The sequence below is a fragment of the Molossus molossus genome, unplaced genomic scaffold (genome assembly GCF_014108415.1).
Source record: "Molossus molossus isolate mMolMol1 unplaced genomic scaffold, mMolMol1.p scaffold_m16_p_13, whole genome shotgun sequence".
Classification (NCBI taxonomy): Eukaryota; Metazoa; Chordata; class Mammalia; order Chiroptera; family Molossidae; genus Molossus; species Molossus molossus.
Genome location: NW_023425348.1, coordinates 73,577,913 through 73,597,184, shown reverse-complemented (window position 1 = coordinate 73,597,184; position 19,272 = coordinate 73,577,913). Strand labels below are relative to the sequence as shown.

The window sequence follows — 19,272 nt, the reverse complement described above, 5'->3', positions numbered from 1 at the left end:
ATGCCTAGGGTGTGTCTTCAAACCAAACACATCACCTAGGACCACAATGCTGGCTCTAAGCCTCACCATCTTATAGAACAGGGGATGCCAAACATTTTTTGTAAAGGACCAGATAAAAACAATTTTGGCTTTGTCACAACTACTCAATTCTGCCATTGCAGAATGAACCGACATGCGTTCCAATAAACCCTTATTTATAAAAATGGTCATGGGTTAGATTTGACTGACCCCTAATTTGCTGACTCTTGTTCTAAAAAATTCTGTGATCTTGTTCTTCCTTCCCAAAAGGCTCCACTTAGATATAGATGTTGGCCTATTAGCGCATGGGGGCCACACCTTCTCTGCTTGACGTGATGTTGACAGCTGCTCCATGCTCCCGGCAAGAGCCCATTCTATTTCACAAACTTGGTTCCCTGGTCTTGGGCCTGGCAGGTCCAGCTTTCTTCTTTCCTTCCACCAGTCTCTGAGGTCCCAGCAGGTCTAGAGGATAAGCACACTCAAATGATCCCACTTCTTTCTGCTTTTGTTTCCACACTATAACCAGGATCCACCCCCTTTCTTTACATAAATACTACCTTAGTTTAAGACCTAGCTGGTAATGCTTTGGACCAATTCTGTCTCCTCTGTGGATTTTTTCCTGAGGAATCTTCACTGGTCTATTACTGCTGCTTAAGTTGATGAGACTGCCCTCCAGAGCTGGGCATTGTGTGTCTTATAATAACTACAGAGTTAGAGAAAACCATCTCTCTTAGGTGATTAAAAATCCCAGCAGAACCACGTAAAGGCAGCCAGTGCAAGGCTCCAGGGCTACACATGTAGTGCTTCAGCATGAAGAAAAATCAACATTATCAATTGTACCGATGATCTTATTAAAAGTAATAATATAACCTTAGAAAGACCTTATTATAGTATGAAAATGCAAAGTAGATTTCACAAGCAACTGAATACATGTGTAAATAAATCCACTCATTCACCAGGGCAGGACTTTGGGACCTAAAAAATTAACTTCAAAAATAAAGTTTTAAATTAGAAAAGACAACAATTTTGAAAGAACTCCACAGAAACCTTTTCAAATAACATTGATTGACACTGACTACTGTTCTGGGTCAGTGTGACCAACTTTTTCTACACATGCTTTTTCTTGATGGGATACGCATTTCTCTCAAACGTCGAATGCATTTGAAGGTTCTATAAGCCAGACCCTATTTTAAATAGATAGAGCTCACTCTTTAATGTTGGAGTATTCCTTTCCTCATTTAAAAAAATTATTTTCTATTTATTTTCTCTCATGATAACACATTTCTGATAACAGTTATACCTCCAAATTGAAACTCTCTACAGTTGTTTAGGAAGAATGCTTTTGAATGATCTGAACTCCTTCAAACCAGTCAACTCTTCATAATTTAATTGTGTCAGAAGGGATATGCACACTTGCTTGTAATATAAAATCAAGTCAGGTTGAGATGAGGTCTTTGAAGAGCCCATTGAAACATGTAAGACTTTAACTATGCAAAGTAAGATATAGTTAGAAGCATGAGAAAGGCACCTGGGGTTCATAGGTCTCTGTGAAATATGATTACTCACCTCCCATCTACCAGGCAGAACTTTCGTTGTAAATTATCAAAGATCAAGAAAATAATCACATGTCCAGGTTGCCACAGATGAATGGTGGCTCTGGGTCCTAAGAAGAGGAACTGAGAAGTCAGAGGGCTTCATTCTCTAAGTCCAGGAAAGCAACAACATAACAAGAGAAAGTGTTACCCCACCTCGCTTCCTTTGGACTCATAACATCATCTCTCTCAAGGAGATAAGATGATCCACATTTCCTCCAAAGAAGTGAGTTTGGACCATTCTCTCAGGATCTGTCTCTGTCACAAAGACCTCCCCATGCATATATAAGAGCATGGAAAAGGGGTGGGCACATAAGGAACAGCTGTGGGGTCGATAACTAGTAGTGTCTGTTGCTGGAGCAATTGGGTTGTTCCTCTCCTAGGAGGCAAAGTCACATCACTTGAAAGGCATTTTAAGAGATGGGAGCTACCTTCATGAACTACCTTCATGAGATATGGATACTACTGGTGTTCTAGTTCAGGGGCAGGCGATTCCATTTTTAATCTTGCTGTGACTCTCCAAAAAAAAAAACATTTCCTAAGTTACATGTAAAAGCAAGTCGTTAAAAATTCAACTTGTGTTTATTTCTATGTTTAGCATGCAGTTCATCAAACCTCACCCTCTGGGCTCACAGCCCACAGATATCTCATACACTTACTAAAATGTGTAATTATTTGATTTTTTTTTATTTTTTTGCCTCTCCCATCTCTTTTACTGTAAGTCTCATCTGCCTTCCTCTCCATTCTTTTTAAAATCACACAACACCAAGCCTGAGACATAGCAGTTATTCAATAAAATATATTGAATGAATAGGTGAGCGGATGAAAAGCTTGGATGGGTAAACTATGAGGTGAATCTGTACAGCAGAAAAGGCGCCTAGTACTGTCAATATCTTCACCAAAAAACAAGTCATTAAAAATTCAACTTGCGTTTACTTCTATGTTTAGCATGCAGTTCACCAAACCTCACCCTCTGGGCTCACAGCCCACAGATATCTCATACACTTACTAAAATGTGTAATGATTTGATGTATTTGTTTATGTCTTTGCCTCTCCCTTCACTTTCACTGTAAGTCTGATCTGTCTTCGTCTTCATTCTTTTTGGAAGCACACAGCACCAAGCCTGGGCTACAGTAGTCATTCGCTAAAAAGATTTCGAATGAGTAGGTGAGAGCATGAAAAAGCTTGGATGCGTCAACTATGAGGTAGATCTTTAGAGGAAAAAACGTGCATAGTACTATCAATATCTGCACCAAATTTTTGTTGAGCACAAAAGATTATTTTTCATGCTTACCTATTACCTAACAGGGAACACCATGGAGAGGTGGCCCAAATCACCTTCCCATTGACCTCCATCAGTTTGCATAGGGAGTTTGGCTCTCCCAGCTACAAAAAATGGTGAACTGTAATTCATTTCTGTGTTCTAGAATGCTGGTTGGAGGGAAGAGAGAATTCTGTCTCTATAATTCTTCAGCGATCTTCAAGGATCTCGAACTCCCTGATTTTTATTGCTGGGTGCTGGATTCCCAGAGCTGACTCAGAGGGAGTCCCATCCTGAAACAGGTGGGCACCAGCTGCATAAACACAGCCCCCCAGTGTCAGGTTGTGGGCTCCTTGGACCACTTTCCCTCAAAGAGTAGAGTCTCGGCTGAATGGGAGAAGAGGGGAGAGTGGGAGGTCTTCAGACAGGCGTCAGCTAAGGACTTAGAAGACGATGGAATAGCTAGTCGTGTCTGTTCACTGCTCCTCCACCACAAAGGAGCAGAGGGGAGAAAACAAAGGATCAAGCTGAGAGAGGGAGGGGGTGTGTCGGGAAACCAAGTTAGAATCGTTCAAAAGCATGGCCACTATGGTAGGAAAATCAAGGCGTCCCTGGAAGGTGAGATGGGACACTGGAAAGTTTAGGTCAATAAACATCGCTTCTGCTGCCATTATTTCTCCAACTTCCCTCCTGTCCGTGGGTGACTTTCTTGGCTGGCACTCCCTCGGACAGGTCCTAGGGAGCTGGTGACAGTGAAGCAGAGGAAGGGAGAAAACTCGGAGGTATTTCAAGAGTCAACCCCCAAATCTTCCTCATTCCCCTTATAATCTAGTTTTAGAAATAAAGAGCAATCGTGGGACGAGATTCTGACTGCAGCTTTGCCCCATCAGCCATTTCTTCTCTCTGCTCAAACCTTAAAATCCTGTAGGGTGTTCATGAACTTGCTAGCAGGGGGCCTGCTCAGCTGATGATTCATGATAAAGGGAATTTCAGAAACCTTTAGGATCTTCAGTCAATGGGTAAAAAGTGTAGTACAGCTCCTATCCAGACCCTGCCACCTCAGAGGCCCCGCCTCCAGCCCCGCCTCTGGCTTAGTGGAAATGGTGCTCTGCCTGGTCCAGGGCAAACAACTCTGCGGGAGAACAGCCCTGGGCAGGACCAGCAGACAGGCATAGAGAACACCAGAGGGGAGGGCCATGGGTGCTTGGCAAACCAGTTCTAGAGTGGAGAACTAGTTCAAATCTGGGGAGAGGAGGGAATGTTACACTGAAAATGTTTGCTTGTCTGCCTCATTGCATGGTTAGTTTCCAGGACACGGTGTTGCCCCGTTTACCCTCACACCTGTAACAAATCAGCCATCTGGCACAGGTGACATGGGCCAGTTCCTCCAGCGTGAGGTTCTCTCATTCTGCAGTGGAAGCAGGAGTCAGGGCAGGGCTGATCTCAGAGGGCCGTTCCTTGGATGACATCTCTTTCCTGTCTATATCCTCTTCCTAGGTGATCTCATCCAGTTTTCTAGCTTTAACCAACACCCAAATTTACATCTTCGGTACCAACTTCTTTGCTGAGCTCCAGCCTCGTTATCTCCAACTGCCTCCTTACAATCTCCACTTGGGTGTCTATAGACATGGACTAAACATGTGCAAACAGTGTTTGGGAAGCTTCCGCCATGCCCATTCTACCCACATGTCAGTTGGCAAGAATTCCATCCTTCCAGTTGCTCAGGCCAAAGATCTTGACTCCTCTCTTTGTCTCACAAGCCACTTCCAAACAGTAAACCCTGTTTGTCTCTACCATAAAATATATCCAGTTCTCCCACCTGCCCCCCTGGTCCGAGGCACCATGTTCTCTCAGCGGTAGCACCGTGGCGACTTCCTGACCGGGCTCCTTGCTTTTGCTTTTACCCTTTTTCCTTCTATTCCCTCCCAACAGCCTGAGTGACTCTTAAAAGTTAAGTCATAGCATGTCCCTCTTTCCACTCAAAAGCCCCAGGGGTTTCCAGAAACTGTTCACATCCCAGGCTCCTCGGTGTGGAGCCTTCTTCTCCCAGGCTCCCACGTGGCCACCCCTCTTGTCCAGGTCTCTTACCTTTGGCTGAGGCCTTCCCTGACCACTCCCCACACAACAGTAAAACCTTACCCTTGGCACCTGCTACCTCACGCCCCTGCCTTGTTTCTCTCCATCGCATTTGCTCGTTTACGTGTGTATTTTCCATCTCCTCCAGAATGGAAGTCCCCTGCCAACAGGACCGTCTCTTCTGTCCACGGTTGTATTTTCAGTGCCTACAATAAATACTTGTCAAGCGAACGAATGCATGAACTTCTGATCCACTCTCACCCTCCGGTCCCAAGAAGACTTGTTCCCAGATTCAGCATTCAGCTTTCTTAACCATAAAAGGATTTGGGTGAGGTTTGATGATTTCAGTTGAGAATAGAGTTTTTTAATGACCTTACAAGGAAGATGTTAAACTTAAAAAAAAAATCTGTGAAAATCTATTAAATTTTTTCCATGGTGACTGACACATTTGGTAAGAACAACAAGTTTGCATACAGTGGGGAACCTGAATTCCCCAGTGGTGTCGGAAATGAGGTGGGAGAAACATTGTATCACCTATTAAAATGAGGATCATCTCTCCCATCGCATTTCCTTTGATAAACCATTTTCCCCCCAGTAAAGCATACCTACAGAAAAGTGCACAAACCCTGAGTGGATTATTGCAAAGAAAACACACCGATGCACCCACCACCCAGGCCAAGAAGTAGAAGAGCCCACCTCATGCCCCTCCCACTGCTCCCTCCTCACTTCTTAAAGGGACTGCCGTACTGACTTGTAACACCATAGGTGAATTTTGCTTCGTTTTGAAGTTTATATTTATGAAACCAGACAATAGGTGTTCTCTTGTAACTAGTTTCTTTCATTCCACCTTATATTTGTGAGGTTCATCAACGTCGTGTAGTGGTGGTGAATTCATTTTCATGTGTACAGTATTTCATTCTATGAATATACCATCGTGTGTTCATTTGTTCTACGCTTGATGAATATTTGAGTTGTTTCTATCTAGAGGATATTAGGACCTTTTTCGTGCCTGTCAGCTCTACACCCAGCAATGCATTTGACAGGTTTTGTACGCACTATGTTTAGGCTCAGTCAATAGGTTAAACTTTCCCCAACCGGCTGTTCCACTTTAAATTCTCACCGGCAGTCTATGAGAGTTCTGGTTGCTCCACGTCCTCACCAACACTTGCTATTATTTGTCATTTTAATTCTTTTCCTCCTTGTGGTTGATCAGTGATATCTCAATATTTTCATTTGTATTTCCCTGAAGACTAGATGAACACCTTTTATTGTGTTTATTGGTCATTCTATTTTTCTGAGAGAGGTGCCTCTTTAGGTCTTTTGTCTATTTATTTTCCATTGGGTGGTCTGTCTTTTCTAAGAGTTTTTTTTTTTTTTTTTTGTAACCTTCACCCAAGAATATGTTTCCACTGATTTGAATGAGGGAGGAAGGGAGAGAGTGAGAGAGAGAAACATTGATGTGAGAGAGAAACATTGATCAGTGGCCTCCTGCATGCACCCTGACCTGGGATCAAACCTGCAACATTGGTATGTGCCCTGACTGGGAATCAAACCCACCACCTTTTGGTGTATGGGCTGATGCTCCAACCAACTGAGCCACCTGGGCCAGGGCTGTAAGAGTCCCTTAGATACTCTGGATTTGAGGCCTTTATCAGTTCTGTGTGATGGGAATACCTTTCCTCACTCTGTACCTTGACATTTTGTTTCACCTTTTTAATGATACCTTTTGATTGCCTAATTAGTTTTGATAAGGTAATATCTTAAAATGAAATAAAATTCAGTACACAGATATCCTTCTTTATGATTAGTGCTTTTTGTGTCCTATTGCAGAGTATCTGCCTGCCCCACGATCAAAAAGCTATTCTTCTGGGTGTCTTCCAGAAGCTTTCAATCCACAGAGCATGTAAGAGTGATTTTTTTCCTGCGGTATGAGACAGGGGTTGAGTTTCATTCTCGTTTTTCCATTTGGATCTCCACTGGATGTGGCACCATCCACTGGATGCGGCACCATTTACTGCAGGCTGTCCTTGTCCACGGCTCTGAGGTGCCAGCTTCTTCAGAAGTCAAGTGCTTACATATGCTTGAGTCTAGACTCTCCACTCTGTCCCACCGTCTGTCTACTGTGCCCATGCCACACTGTCGTAATTACTGTCACTTTATAATAAATCTTGATATGCGGTTAAGTCCTCAACTTGGTTCTTCTTTGAGGTGGTCTTGGATATTCTTGGCTCTTTGCATCCCTGCCTTACTTTCTCGCGGAATAGGAAAGATCTTCAAAAGTAAAATGTCTTCCCATTTTGGTGGACCCTCACATCATCCAAGCCACCAACCCTGAGCTGACATCGTACGGTCCATATCCGCTCCTCATTTCACAAGTAGCCTCCAGTATGGTCCTCAGTGTCACACTTCTTCCCCTGTCTTCTTTCTCTCTAAATGGCACTCCTCGTGTGTGCGGTAGGTCAGTGCCCCAAATACCTTGCATGTTGCTGCTGCTGAGACCATCTCTTTTGTTTCTAGTAATAAAGTGTGTTGTGTGCTTACTATTATGTCAGGCACTGTGCTAAGTGCTTTGCATGTATTATCTTATTTAATCTTTTCTACCGCCTTGGGAAGTAGGGCCCTTTTTACTGCCCCTTAAACGCTTACATCATTTCCTCAAGGACCCTACCTTCCCCACTCACTGTTCCTCCTCTGTCAGCTTCAGCATCTCCATGGAACGTCACTTTTCTGAGCTAGTAGGGTTCACCCAAGTGGATGGGTTTGTTTGACAAATGAGGAAATTAATGCCCACAGAGGGAACTTACTTACTCAGGGCTTCCTCAGCTGGTTAGTGGCAGAAAAAGGATTAGAACTTCAGTCTCTTGACTCCCAGACAATACATTTCTCCCACATACATTTCCTGGTTACAGTACCCAGACAGAAGACGTCCCTGATGCTACCCAATTTTTTTCCTCTGAATTTCTATTTAAATTTCTCCAAAGACTTATCTATGATGTTAGCAGTTTCACTTCCTCATTTCCCTTTCTTTCCTTGACCAACTCCAATCCTACTTCCTTACTGAAGCTGCTCTCATCAAGGCCACTCACAACTTCAATGTTGCCAAACCTAACAATCTCCCCTTCCTGGACCGCTCAGCTGGCTTCTAGCCACCTGGTTATTCCCATATGTCTTGTGACCCTTTCCATTTTTGCCTGTATAACTATACCCCCTCAGATTTTCTCCTACCCCATTGACTAGTTCTCAATTCCCCTCAGCTGGATCCACCCCGCCCCTGCTGAAACATGAGATTTTAAGAGTGCCCTAGGTTTGCTCCTTGACCCGTATTTTGATCTACCCTCTCTCTCTAAGAGACTGCATGATCTTAAGACCCTAAATACTACATATGTGATATTTCCCAAATTAGTAGTTTCAATCCTGACTTCTCCTCTGCATTCTAGACTTCAACTATCTATTTGACCTCTCTGTTTGGATGTTGTCTTAATTGGGTCCTCTATAGAGCAGAGCCTGAAGCAAGGATTAAGATGCTAACAGTTTAATTGGGAGGAGCCAAGGTATTGGGTGTAGCAGAAAAGGGGGAGGAGACAAAGGAAGGTGTGATATAATGTCAAGAGCTGCATTACCATCTGGTTTCCACCTCATAGAGAGTTCCCCAGGGTCCCAGAAGGTCACTCAGAAGTTGTGTCAACTCAGCACAAGGAACGTCTCTGGAAGAGCTGCTTGAAGATATTGTACCTTAGCATCGTCCACAGGAGAGGGAAGAAAAGACTTTATTGTCTGGCTCCCACTGAACTCCCATTTCCCGTCATCCAAGGTTCACCCTCAGGTTGCTACCTCTATGCTTCTGGAATGCAAGCCTGAACCCTGTTGGCTCACAGGAAGCCACCTTGCTGGGTGGTGCTCCGTTCACGTCCGAAAGTGGAAGACTAACTCAGAGCTGATGGAGCCCTGGCTGGGGAAGAGAGGCAGAGGCGGTACCATGTGCATGACCCAATGCAACTGTCTGCTGCACAGATCAAAATGAACAGGACTAGACAGGACTCCTGACCACTTTCTCCCAACCAAACTGCTTCCTTCCTCCTCCCTCATGTTCATTACCAAACCACAGTCAAGGGAAGCATCACTTTAGGCATGGGCCATGGAAATGGCCTACAAACGGGTCCCCTCATTCCCAATCTAACTTCCTTTTGATGCATTCTTCATGCCACAAGTGGGACCATCTTAAAGGTGATGCAGCAATGATCTCTTCCCAGCTCTTAGGCTGGGGGCCATCATTTAGCTCTCAGACCAGCTCACCCACGGAGAAAAGTTTTCCTTGCCTCCCCTGTCAAAAGAGGCTCCCCTCCCCTAGCACAGTCTACATCACCCTGTTTTACTGTATCCTCGGTACTGACCACTCTTTGAGACTATCTATGTGCATGTGTTACACATTGTCGGTGAGCTCCACTCGGTACAGACAGTCTGTTATCTGTCTCCCTGTGTCTCAGCATGTCCTATAGTCCTGAGTACATAGGCGGGGCACCCAAACTGTTCACTGAGTGAATGAGTGACAGAATGAACAGCAGGTGGACTGAGGGCCTAAGTGGCAAGGGATGCGTCTGCCTTTCCATCTGGTTAGGTCTTTCTGCAGCACAAACTCTTTGAGAGCAGGGGATATGGGAAAGTTGAAGGGCATTATTTAGGTTCTCTAAGAATTTCAGGTGAGTTAACTGTTTCCTGTCTCCATTTTTTAAAGTTAAGCTTTTATTTTAAGATAATTATAGATTCACATCCAGTTTTTAAAAATGATTCAGAAATCCTTTGCACCCTTACCCAGTTTTCCCCAATTGTACATTGAAAAATATGGTACAATAACCCAGTCATGATACTGATGCTTCTGTAGTCACGATACAGGAGAGTCCCATCACCAGCAGGTCTCTTCACATTATCTTCTTATAGCCGGAGCTATTTCTCCCTGCCCCACCACCTTCTTAACCCATGACAACTCCTGAACTGTTCTCTACCTCTAACTATTTTGTCATTTCAGAAAGATTATAGAAGTGGAATCATACCCATCTAATCTTTCAGGCTTTTCTCAGCATAATTCTCTGGGGATTCACCAGGTTGTTGCTTGTATCAATAGTTAACTCCCTTTTTACTGCTGAGTAGTATTCCATGGTGTGAATATACCTGTTTGTTTACTCATTTACCCATTGAAGGACATCTGGGTTGTTTCCAGTTTGGGGTTATTACAAACAGAATTGCTATAGGCATTTGAATATGGGTTTTTGTGTGAACATTAAGTTTTCATTTTACTGGCATAAATGGCCAAGAATGCAATTGCTATGTGGTATGCTAGTTGCATATTCATTTTTTTTAAGAAACTGCCAAACTCTTCTCTAGAGTGGCAGTACCATTTTACATGCCCACCAGCGATGTACGAGTGGTCTAGTTTCTCTGCATCCAAACCACACTTGGGGAAATTGGGTGGGGGAGGGACATTCTTGGGATCCTGCTAGAGTTCCAGGTGAGTTTGGGGATTCACTAACAGCCTTTCTCCGGCCCCAATTTTTAAAAAGGTTGATGCTCTCTCCCTAGTTTGGCTCAGATGAGGATTAATGATCAAAGCCGACTGCCATCCAGATATAACAGCCCACCAAGCATTTTCCTTTAAGAAAGGATGACAGGGATGGAAACTCACATGTTTCCTGGCCTCCCCAGTCCATTTTAAATGTCGAAATGACAACCATCCCTGGAGGTTTTGGAGGAGTAGTCTGTGGCTGGATTTCAGTTGAGGCCTTGATAAACCACAGGCAGTCACACACTCAAGCCAGATTAGGCAGATGGGGGTAGGGGACACCTTGACAAGTCCTTTGTAAACTCCAGGTAGGGAGATTCTGCAGGTGGAAGCGACAACAGCAGAAATGCATGTTTTGATGCATGTTACCTTGCCTGAGCCCAACTTGGATTACAGGCTGCTTCTAAGAGGGGGAATTTTAGCTCTAATGTTTGGGAATTTTCTTTAGTTGGGAGCTTGACAAGACAAAACCCAGAAGCATGATGTCTGTGTTTGGCTCCTCTCATGATTGCCCATCATGTCCCACCCTCCTCCAGAGCCCTGCACCTCTTAGCTCTCCCTCACCTCCCCACCTTGAAATCATCCGTTTCTAACATCACCACCATTTGTATTTGATTTAACACATACTTATACCGTGGGTACAATTGCCCCGGCATTGCTTTATGGTTTTATATATAAGCTTCACTAAAACTCCTTACCATCCTGCGAGGTAGGAATCAGTAATGTCCTAATTTCACAGAGGAGGGAACTTAGATACAGAGAAGTCAGGTAACTTGCCCAAAGTCACACAGCACATAAACAACAGAAAAGAAATTTGGATCTGGCAGCCAGGCTCCATGCTCCAAACCGGAACACTATGCTGAGTTTATTTTATTGACAAACATAGTTCAAATGATTTCTCTCTCTCTCTTTTTTAAGACCATTGCTATTTCAGTAAAAGAAAAAGATAAAGAGGCCGGGAGTGCGGCCAGAGCGAGGCGCAGGCTGTGGGGCTGGCCCATGCCCGCACGCCATGCCCGGTTTCGACTACAGGTTTCCGGAGAAGCCCAAGCGGCGGCTGCTGTGCCCCCTGTGCGGGAAGCCCATGTGCGAGCCTCCATGACCAACTGGGATTCATCCCAGGGATGCAAGGCTGGTACAATATTCGCAAATCAACAAATGTGATACACCTCATAAACAAAATTAAAGATAAAAATCATATGATCATATCAATAGATGCTGAAAAAGCATTCGACAAAATCCAGCACCCATTTCTGATAAAAACTCTCAGCAATGTGGGAATAGAGGGATCATATCTCGACATAATAAAGGCCATATATGAAAAACCTTTAGCCAACATCATACTCAATGGGCAAAAACTAAAAGCATTTCCCTTAAGAACAGGAACAAGACAGGGATGCCCACATTCACCACTCTTATTTAACAAAGCACTGGAAGTCTTAGCCACAGTAATCAGACAGGAAGAAAAAATAAAAGGGATCCAAATTGGAAAGGAGGAAGTGAAACTGTCATTATTCACAGATGACATGATACTATACATAGAAAACCCCAAAGACTCCATCAAAAATTTCCTAGACTTAATAAATAAATTTGGCAAAGTAGCAGGATACAATATTAAAGTCAAGAAATTGACGGCATTCTTATACACCAATGATGAACTTACAGAAAGTGAAACTTAAAAAAAAATCCCATTTACCATTGCAGCAAAAAAATTAAGATACCTAGGAATAAACTTAACCAAAGAAACAAAAGACCTATTTGCATAAAACTACAGGTCATTGAAAAAAGAAATAAAGGAAGATATAAAAAAGTGGAAGCACATACCTTGTTCATAGATTGGAATAATTAACATCATTAAAATGTCCACACTACCCAAAGCAATCTATAGATTCAATGCAATCCCCATCAAAATACCAACAACATATTTCATAGAACTAGAAAAAATACTTCAAAAGTTCATATGGAACCAAAAAAGACCCCAAAGAGCCACAGCGATCTTGAAAAAGAAAACAAAGTTGGGGGGATCACATTACCAGATTTCAGGTTATACTACAAAGCTGCTGTAATCAAAATAGCCTGGTACTGGCACAAGAACAGGCAGATAGATCAATGGAACAGAATAGAGAACCCAGAAATGGACGCAAGACAATATGCTCAATTAATATTTGACAAAGGTGGCAAGAGCACACAGTGGAGTAAAGACAGCCTCTTTAATAAATGGTGTTGGGAAAATTGGACAGCTACATGCAAAAAAATAAAACTAGACCATCAACTTACACCATACACAAAAATAAACTCAAAATGGATAAAAGGGTTAAATGTGACTCATGAATCCATAAAAATCCTAGAAGAAAATGTAGGCAACAAAATCTCAGACATCATATGCAGCAGAATTTTCACTGATACATCATCACCTAAGGCAACTGAAACAAAGGAGAAAATGAACACATGGGACTACATCAAACTCAAAAGCTTCTGCACAGCAAAAGAAACAATCATCAAAATGGAAAGGCAGCCCACTGTATGGGAGAGCTTAATTGCCATGATACATCAGATAAGGGGTTAATTTCCAATATATATAGAGTGCTCATACAACTCAACAAAATGAAGACAAAGAGCCCAATTAAAAAATGGGCAGAGGAACTAAATAGACACCTCTCCATACAGGACATACAAATGGCCAAGAGACATATGAAGAAATGCTCAACATCACTAATCATCAGAGAGATGCAAATTAAAACAACAATGAGGTATCACCTCACACCTGTCAGAATGGCCACCATCAACAAATCCTCAAACAACAAGTGTTGGCGAGGATGTGGAGAAAAGGGGACTCTAGTACACTGCTGGTGGGAATGCAGACTAGTGCAGCCACTATGGAAAACAATATGGTGTTACCTCAAAAAATTAAAAATGGAACTGCCATTTGACCCCGTGGTTTCACTTCTAGGAATATACCCTAAGAAGCCTGAAACACCAATCAGAAAGAATATGTGTACCCCCATGTTTGTAGCAGCACTATTTACAATAGCTAAGATCTGGAAACAGCCCAAATGTCCATCAGTAGACGAATGGATAAAAAAGCAGTGGTATATATACACAATGGAGTACTATGCAGCTGTAAGAAAGAAAGATTTCTTATCCTTTGAGACAACATGGAGGGTCCTGGAAAGTATTATCCTAAGTGAAACAAGCCAAACAGAGAAAGACAAGTATCATATGATCTCACTTACTTGTAAAATATAATGAACATAACAGTCTGAGGAGTGGGGTAGTCCCAGAGACGTTGAAGTGAGGTACAGACTGACAATCCCCAGAAGAGAGGGTTGGGGAGGGGGAGATAAACCATAGAACTTATATGCATGTGTGCATGAATGATGGACATGGACAACAAAGCTGGGGACAGGGCGGGGAGGGCGGGAGAGGGGGGAATCAGTAGGGGAAAAAGGAGAAACATCTGTAACAAAAATAAATTAATTGATTTAAAAAAAAAAAGAAAAAGACAAATAAATGAAACATTTAAATGTGGATTTCAGACAGCTATTGACAGGGATATTGGGGGGTACCACTGTCTTCCACATGCTCTTTATCTATGTCATATCCCGGCACCCAGGCTTAGGGACATACAGGGCCCAAACATTGTATATAACAGCTTTATCTTGTGCAGATTATTTCAAAGAGCTGCAACTAACATTTAAGAAAAGGAATTTTACCATGTGCAGGAGACTGGCTAGGAGCTGTTCGTACACTCCATCAACAAGAGCAGGGCAGACAACATGAGCTCCCTTTTAGAGATGAGGAAGTCGAACATCAAGTGGCGGTACGTCATGCAACCTGACAACAGCCGTCCTCCGTCTGTCTGAGCCCAGTCTCAGGTCTGTCTGGCCTTTTTTGACTACACAAAAATGACTAAAGAGTGAAAGCTTCTAGTTTTGTGTTCTTTATTTTTGGTCATGGTGCCAGTTTTGGCAAATGAGAAGGTAAGAATAGAACCTTCCATTTCCCTACCCATGACGCAGTTACACCCCCCCGCCCAGATTTTGACATGGTAGAATATGATACTCCACTCACCTCGGAACTCAAATAAAAAACCCAGAACTTGGCTTTTACTTATTCCCCATCTTACCTCCTTTATACAATTTACCAGCAAGTCCTGGCAATTCTATCTCTAAAATGCATCCTCAGTCCATCTGCTTCTGTCCGTCTCCCTTAGTCCAGGCCATCCATCCCCCCACTGCCCTGACTACATCAACAGTGCCTTCCTGTGTACACCCCACTTCACCCTGCAATCTGTCTCCAAATAGAAGTTGTTTGACCTTCTGAAGGTGTGAATTTGATCTTGACCTCTCAGAAATACTCTTCCAGCTGGGTTGGATCCCACTTTCTTGTTTTCTCACTGACCCTCGCTATGGGAAACAGGTCATGCTCACCCACACTGGCACCCTCCCCCCACGTCAGAATCGTCCACCGCCACTCTTCCCGTGGCTGGCACCTCCTCAGAAAGGTCAACTGAATCTGAAGCAGACATCCTTCCTCTGTTAAGATTAAACGTATCAATCATCCACTCAAAGTCTCAGACTAGCTCATGGCATACAGAAAGCATTCAACTAATGTTTGTTCTTGCTATTGTTTTGATCATCGTTGTTCTAGTCGAGACTCTAACAGTGCCTGTCCAGGTGATACGTGAAGTAGGAAAGAGGAATAATATTAATATCTGGGCCCCCAGGAGCTTTTATGATGGGAAGGTTAGATCTTTTTAGGGGAAAAATAATGTGTGCTTGTAAACCCTTTCTCCGTCTTAAAAATAGAGTTATTGCTATCACAGTCACACACAGTTACTACGTGCCTAATGAAAGCATGTTTTACCATAACGATGTACATAGTTGGAAAAACCATACAAACTCAGTATAGTTTTAAAGCAGTGCCTAGACCCGTGTGATTGGTGTTCCAGAATAAACTTCGCCTTGGCTCTCACAGTCTCCCATCAAGTCTGTTCTGTGACTTAGCAACAAGTACCTAAAACAAAGTATGGCCTCTTTTCCATATTCCAGTATCCTTGCTCACAATCTAGGCAATGTCTCCCAGAAACATGGAAGAAGAAAAAGAGGGAAGAAAAATGAGAGTAGAATAATCTATGCACTGGATACTCCAACCTCGTCCAATGAAGAGCTGCTTTTTGACAGAGATCAAGGCGACAGGTGGAGACCTCGCACCCAAGGAGCCCCTTCTTCCACGGACGGTGCCCTGGCTCGTGCACCGAGGGGCCGGCCACAGCGTTATTCACACCCTTCACGTCTGGTGCCGTGGGCCACGCCAGTGAGCTATGGACTATCTGATGGGCTATTACAAAGCCCCTCAAATGATACTGGCAACGCAATGTTAAAACACGGGGAAGGCCTTACACTATAATATGAAGCGAGTAAAGGAAGTCTGTGAATGACATGCATTGAAACCTGTCCTTGTCCTAGCTGCATGGATCACATTTTACTTTATTTCAGACGGCAGTCCCAAGCAAGACAGGGAATGGGGGCTTGGAAATGACTCATGGCAGCCCCTTTGATTCCTGGGCTCTCCTTCCTGATCTAAAACCCAGGACGGGAACCACAATATTAATACTGCACAGCATCGCAGGCTTTTCTTGGCTCCTCCGGATTTTTCAAATGTTCTAACACTTTTTAAAAAACACTTTTGTTCTCTTTCAATGTTTTCCCAGAAACGTCCACAGGGCAGCTGCTGTGGGCTCACCGCGCGCCCCTCCCCCGCAGACGTGCAAATAAAGAAACACCTCTGTGTTTAACTTACAACGGCTCAGCTTTCTCCTGTAAGCTGATACTCTGACCAGAAGCCTGTGGGTGGCATGGGTGTTGTGTTTTTTCTGTCCTAGCTCCTTTCGGCTGATAAACTAGCACTTAAGTGTTTCCCTTTTCCAAACCCCCAAATGGCAAGCGTCTTTGCGGTGAGGTGGCAGTGCAACCGTCGTCACCGGCACGAACAGTCCTGGGGACACTTATTTTTAGTTTGCTGTCTAAGCAAGAACGAGGCTGGGAAACTGGGGGCTTTGGGGCCCCAAATTCCAGAATCCAGAGCACAGAGCTATCGCAGAGAAAGGGAGAAGCCTCCAGACCTCCTCAGGAAGGCCCAGCACCTCTCCTCTAGGGGCCGGAGAGACAAGGCAGAGAACTTGTCTGGGGGAGAAGCCTGTAATCCTCGTTTTACATGGTCTCGGGTCATCAAGGATGCTATGAAACAGAAACGTGTCGACTCCATTTGGATGAATGTAAATCCAGGCAGTTTGGGGGACTGATCACAATCACAGGGTTGACAGTGATGAACAGACTGGGCAGACATGGTTCTAGGGCCTGCTCAGCATCCGTCCTCCCTCCCAGCAGAGCCGGGAGGAGGGTGCCTCATCTGCTGATCAAGTAATTGGCACGTTACTAAGCAAGGCCAAGGACCTCTCTGCAGGAGAGACCCTGAGTGAGGTGATGCAGGGATTCCTAGCTGATGAGAGTCATCGGCTTCTCCTGCCCGGTTTCCTGCCCTGTTCAGAGCCAGAATCTAGCTTTTTATTTATTCTGTGAGCTACAGTGTGTCCTAATATGTATGTGTGTGGTATGATACGTGTGTGTTTTATTTTTTTGTTTTGTTTTTTTGTTATTGCGTCTTCCATTTATTTGCAATTTAGTATTTCACCATTGATATTAGTTTACTTTGTTTTTGTTGTTGTTTTATTAATTTATTTTTGTTACAAATGTTTCTCTTTTTTCCCCCCATTGACTCCCTCCTCCCAATCCCGCCCCTGTACCCGTCCCCAGCATTGTTGTCCATGTCCATGGTTATGTATACCTGCATATAAGTTCTGTGTTTTATCTCTTCCCTCCCCCTAGGTGTGGGTTTTAATTTATTTATTTTTGCTTAAATTAACTAAAATGGGATTTATTTATTTATTTTGCTTGGAACCAAACAACTCACCCTAAAATGAGAACTCAGACATTTACATTTATATATATGCAAATCTCTGCTTGGCTCCAGATAGAAGGGCAATTTCTCCCCCTTTCCCCACTCCACACTCACCCAGACCCAAATATTTTCAATTTAGGAGAAAATGAGTTTTCCCTCTTAAAGAGGAACTGTAAGATGCTGGGTTTAATGAAAGCACTGGTGACTTTTTTTCTTTCTTCCTTTTTCCATGAATGCAAACCTCTTACCATCTATGACCCAGGGGCAGCCAAGTAATCCCACCCCGGAAGGGACCCTCCAGACAGGAGAGGGGTGAGGCCCTGCCCACTGCCCAGGTCTCGTGCATGGCCACTGTGGGGCCTGGCTTTGCTCCTTCTGTGGTTCTTGAGCCGGAAAGCAGGCTCTGAACCCCATCGACCTCTCAGAGACTGACAACTCCTGATGGGAGCACCCCTGTCTGCATGATCGAAGTGTTGGCCATCGACAAGCAATGTTCTGTTCAAGGCAGTGCCCTAAAAACTAGCCCGACCACCCCAACAAAATCCGGCTCCTCACTCACAGTCATAGGCAGAGGCAGGATCCACACAAGTTGCAACAGGAGGAGCAATGACACTCTCCTTCCACTACGGCTGCTGCTGCTCTGACGCTGCACAGCATGGGCAGTATCTCCTGGCTCCGTAGCGTTCATCTGTTTGCAGGGCATTTCTTACTTCATGCGTCACATCTCCTATTCCAGGGGGGAAAGAATGGCACCATCAGCCCCAAGTGTGGACAGGGAAGCCCATGTACATGTCGGTACATCGCATTGGACGGTGTGGTATTGCTATTGACAATGACAGTACTAGTCATAGACGTCCAGCTATCAGACCTCTCTCCCAAAATCTGTTTAGAGCACAAAAAAACAATAACAGCCCAGAGTCATTGAGTTCTCTCCATGGGCTTCAATACGGAAGTCGATGGAAGTGTCCTTCTTTTCAAGTTAAAGGAACTGGGGTTCAGAAAGATGAAATAACCCGCCTACAGCCACACAGTTAGGAAGTGGTGAAATCAGCCTCTGAACCCCAGCAGTCTGACTCCAAAGCCATGCAGCGGGGGCCAGAAAGCCACACGTCTGTCAGCCTATTTCTGAAGAAAAAATCTACTAGAGTAAATTGGCCAGCCCCTTCGACTTCATTGTGCTCTAATCTGACCCCCCTTTGTAACACCTCAGTTCGAGAGTAAACACCCCGTATCCGTGGGGGCCAGAAGTGGCTCTTCACTGATACTTTCAGCTCAGAGGGAAAAGGTGGAAGAACTCAAAGGGGGAGGTCTAAGTCCATCCCACAGACCCAGAGGGCTTACCGCACTTGGGTAAACACTCAGCTCCACAATGCTAGCAAAGCTCCCACCTGTGCCAGTTACCTCAGTCCACGTGTGCCAGGCCACCAGAAGCAGTAGCCTAGAAAAGGACAAGGATCTAATAAGTCAATTTGTGCTCAAACCAAGCCCGACTTCCTTCCCCGAGAAGGCATCTCTGCCCTGCCGGTCTGCACAGCACAGCAGACACCGAAGTGTGGCAGGAAACCAAATAGTCCGGGCCAGCAACTTGCCATTTTCAAAGCGTGTGTGTGTGGGGGGGTGTTGGTGAGAAGGGAGGGCAGCAGACTGGAGACAAACATAAGATCAAAGGTTTGATAAGACTTGATGTCATTCAAATGACACCCACAGACATTTGAAAGATGCTTTGCTCACCTGGGCAGTTGGGACAAAGTGGTGAATTCAAGGACGTTGGTCATGGGTCGCCTCTACCGTCTTTCTGTGCCCTTCTTCCC

At 44.2% G+C, this 19,272-nt stretch overlaps 1 long non-coding RNA gene across 2 annotated transcripts in view; it reads right to left on the bottom strand.

Moving 5' to 3' along the window:
- Positions 1-19,004, bottom strand: part of LOC118628826 — a 38,896-nt gene extending 19,892 nt beyond the window's left edge. The window contains exons 1-3 of one of the 2 annotated variants that reach the window (XR_004959315.1): positions 18,863-19,004; positions 18,021-18,188; positions 317-480 (exon numbers count right to left, since the gene is read on the bottom strand). This is a non-coding gene — a long non-coding RNA (uncharacterized LOC118628826). Of the gene's footprint in view, positions 1-316; positions 481-18,020; positions 18,189-18,862 lie in introns of those variants that run through there. The other variant, XR_004959316.1, reaches the window with a different exon arrangement.
- Between the last annotated feature and the right edge of the window lie 268 nt (positions 19,005-19,272).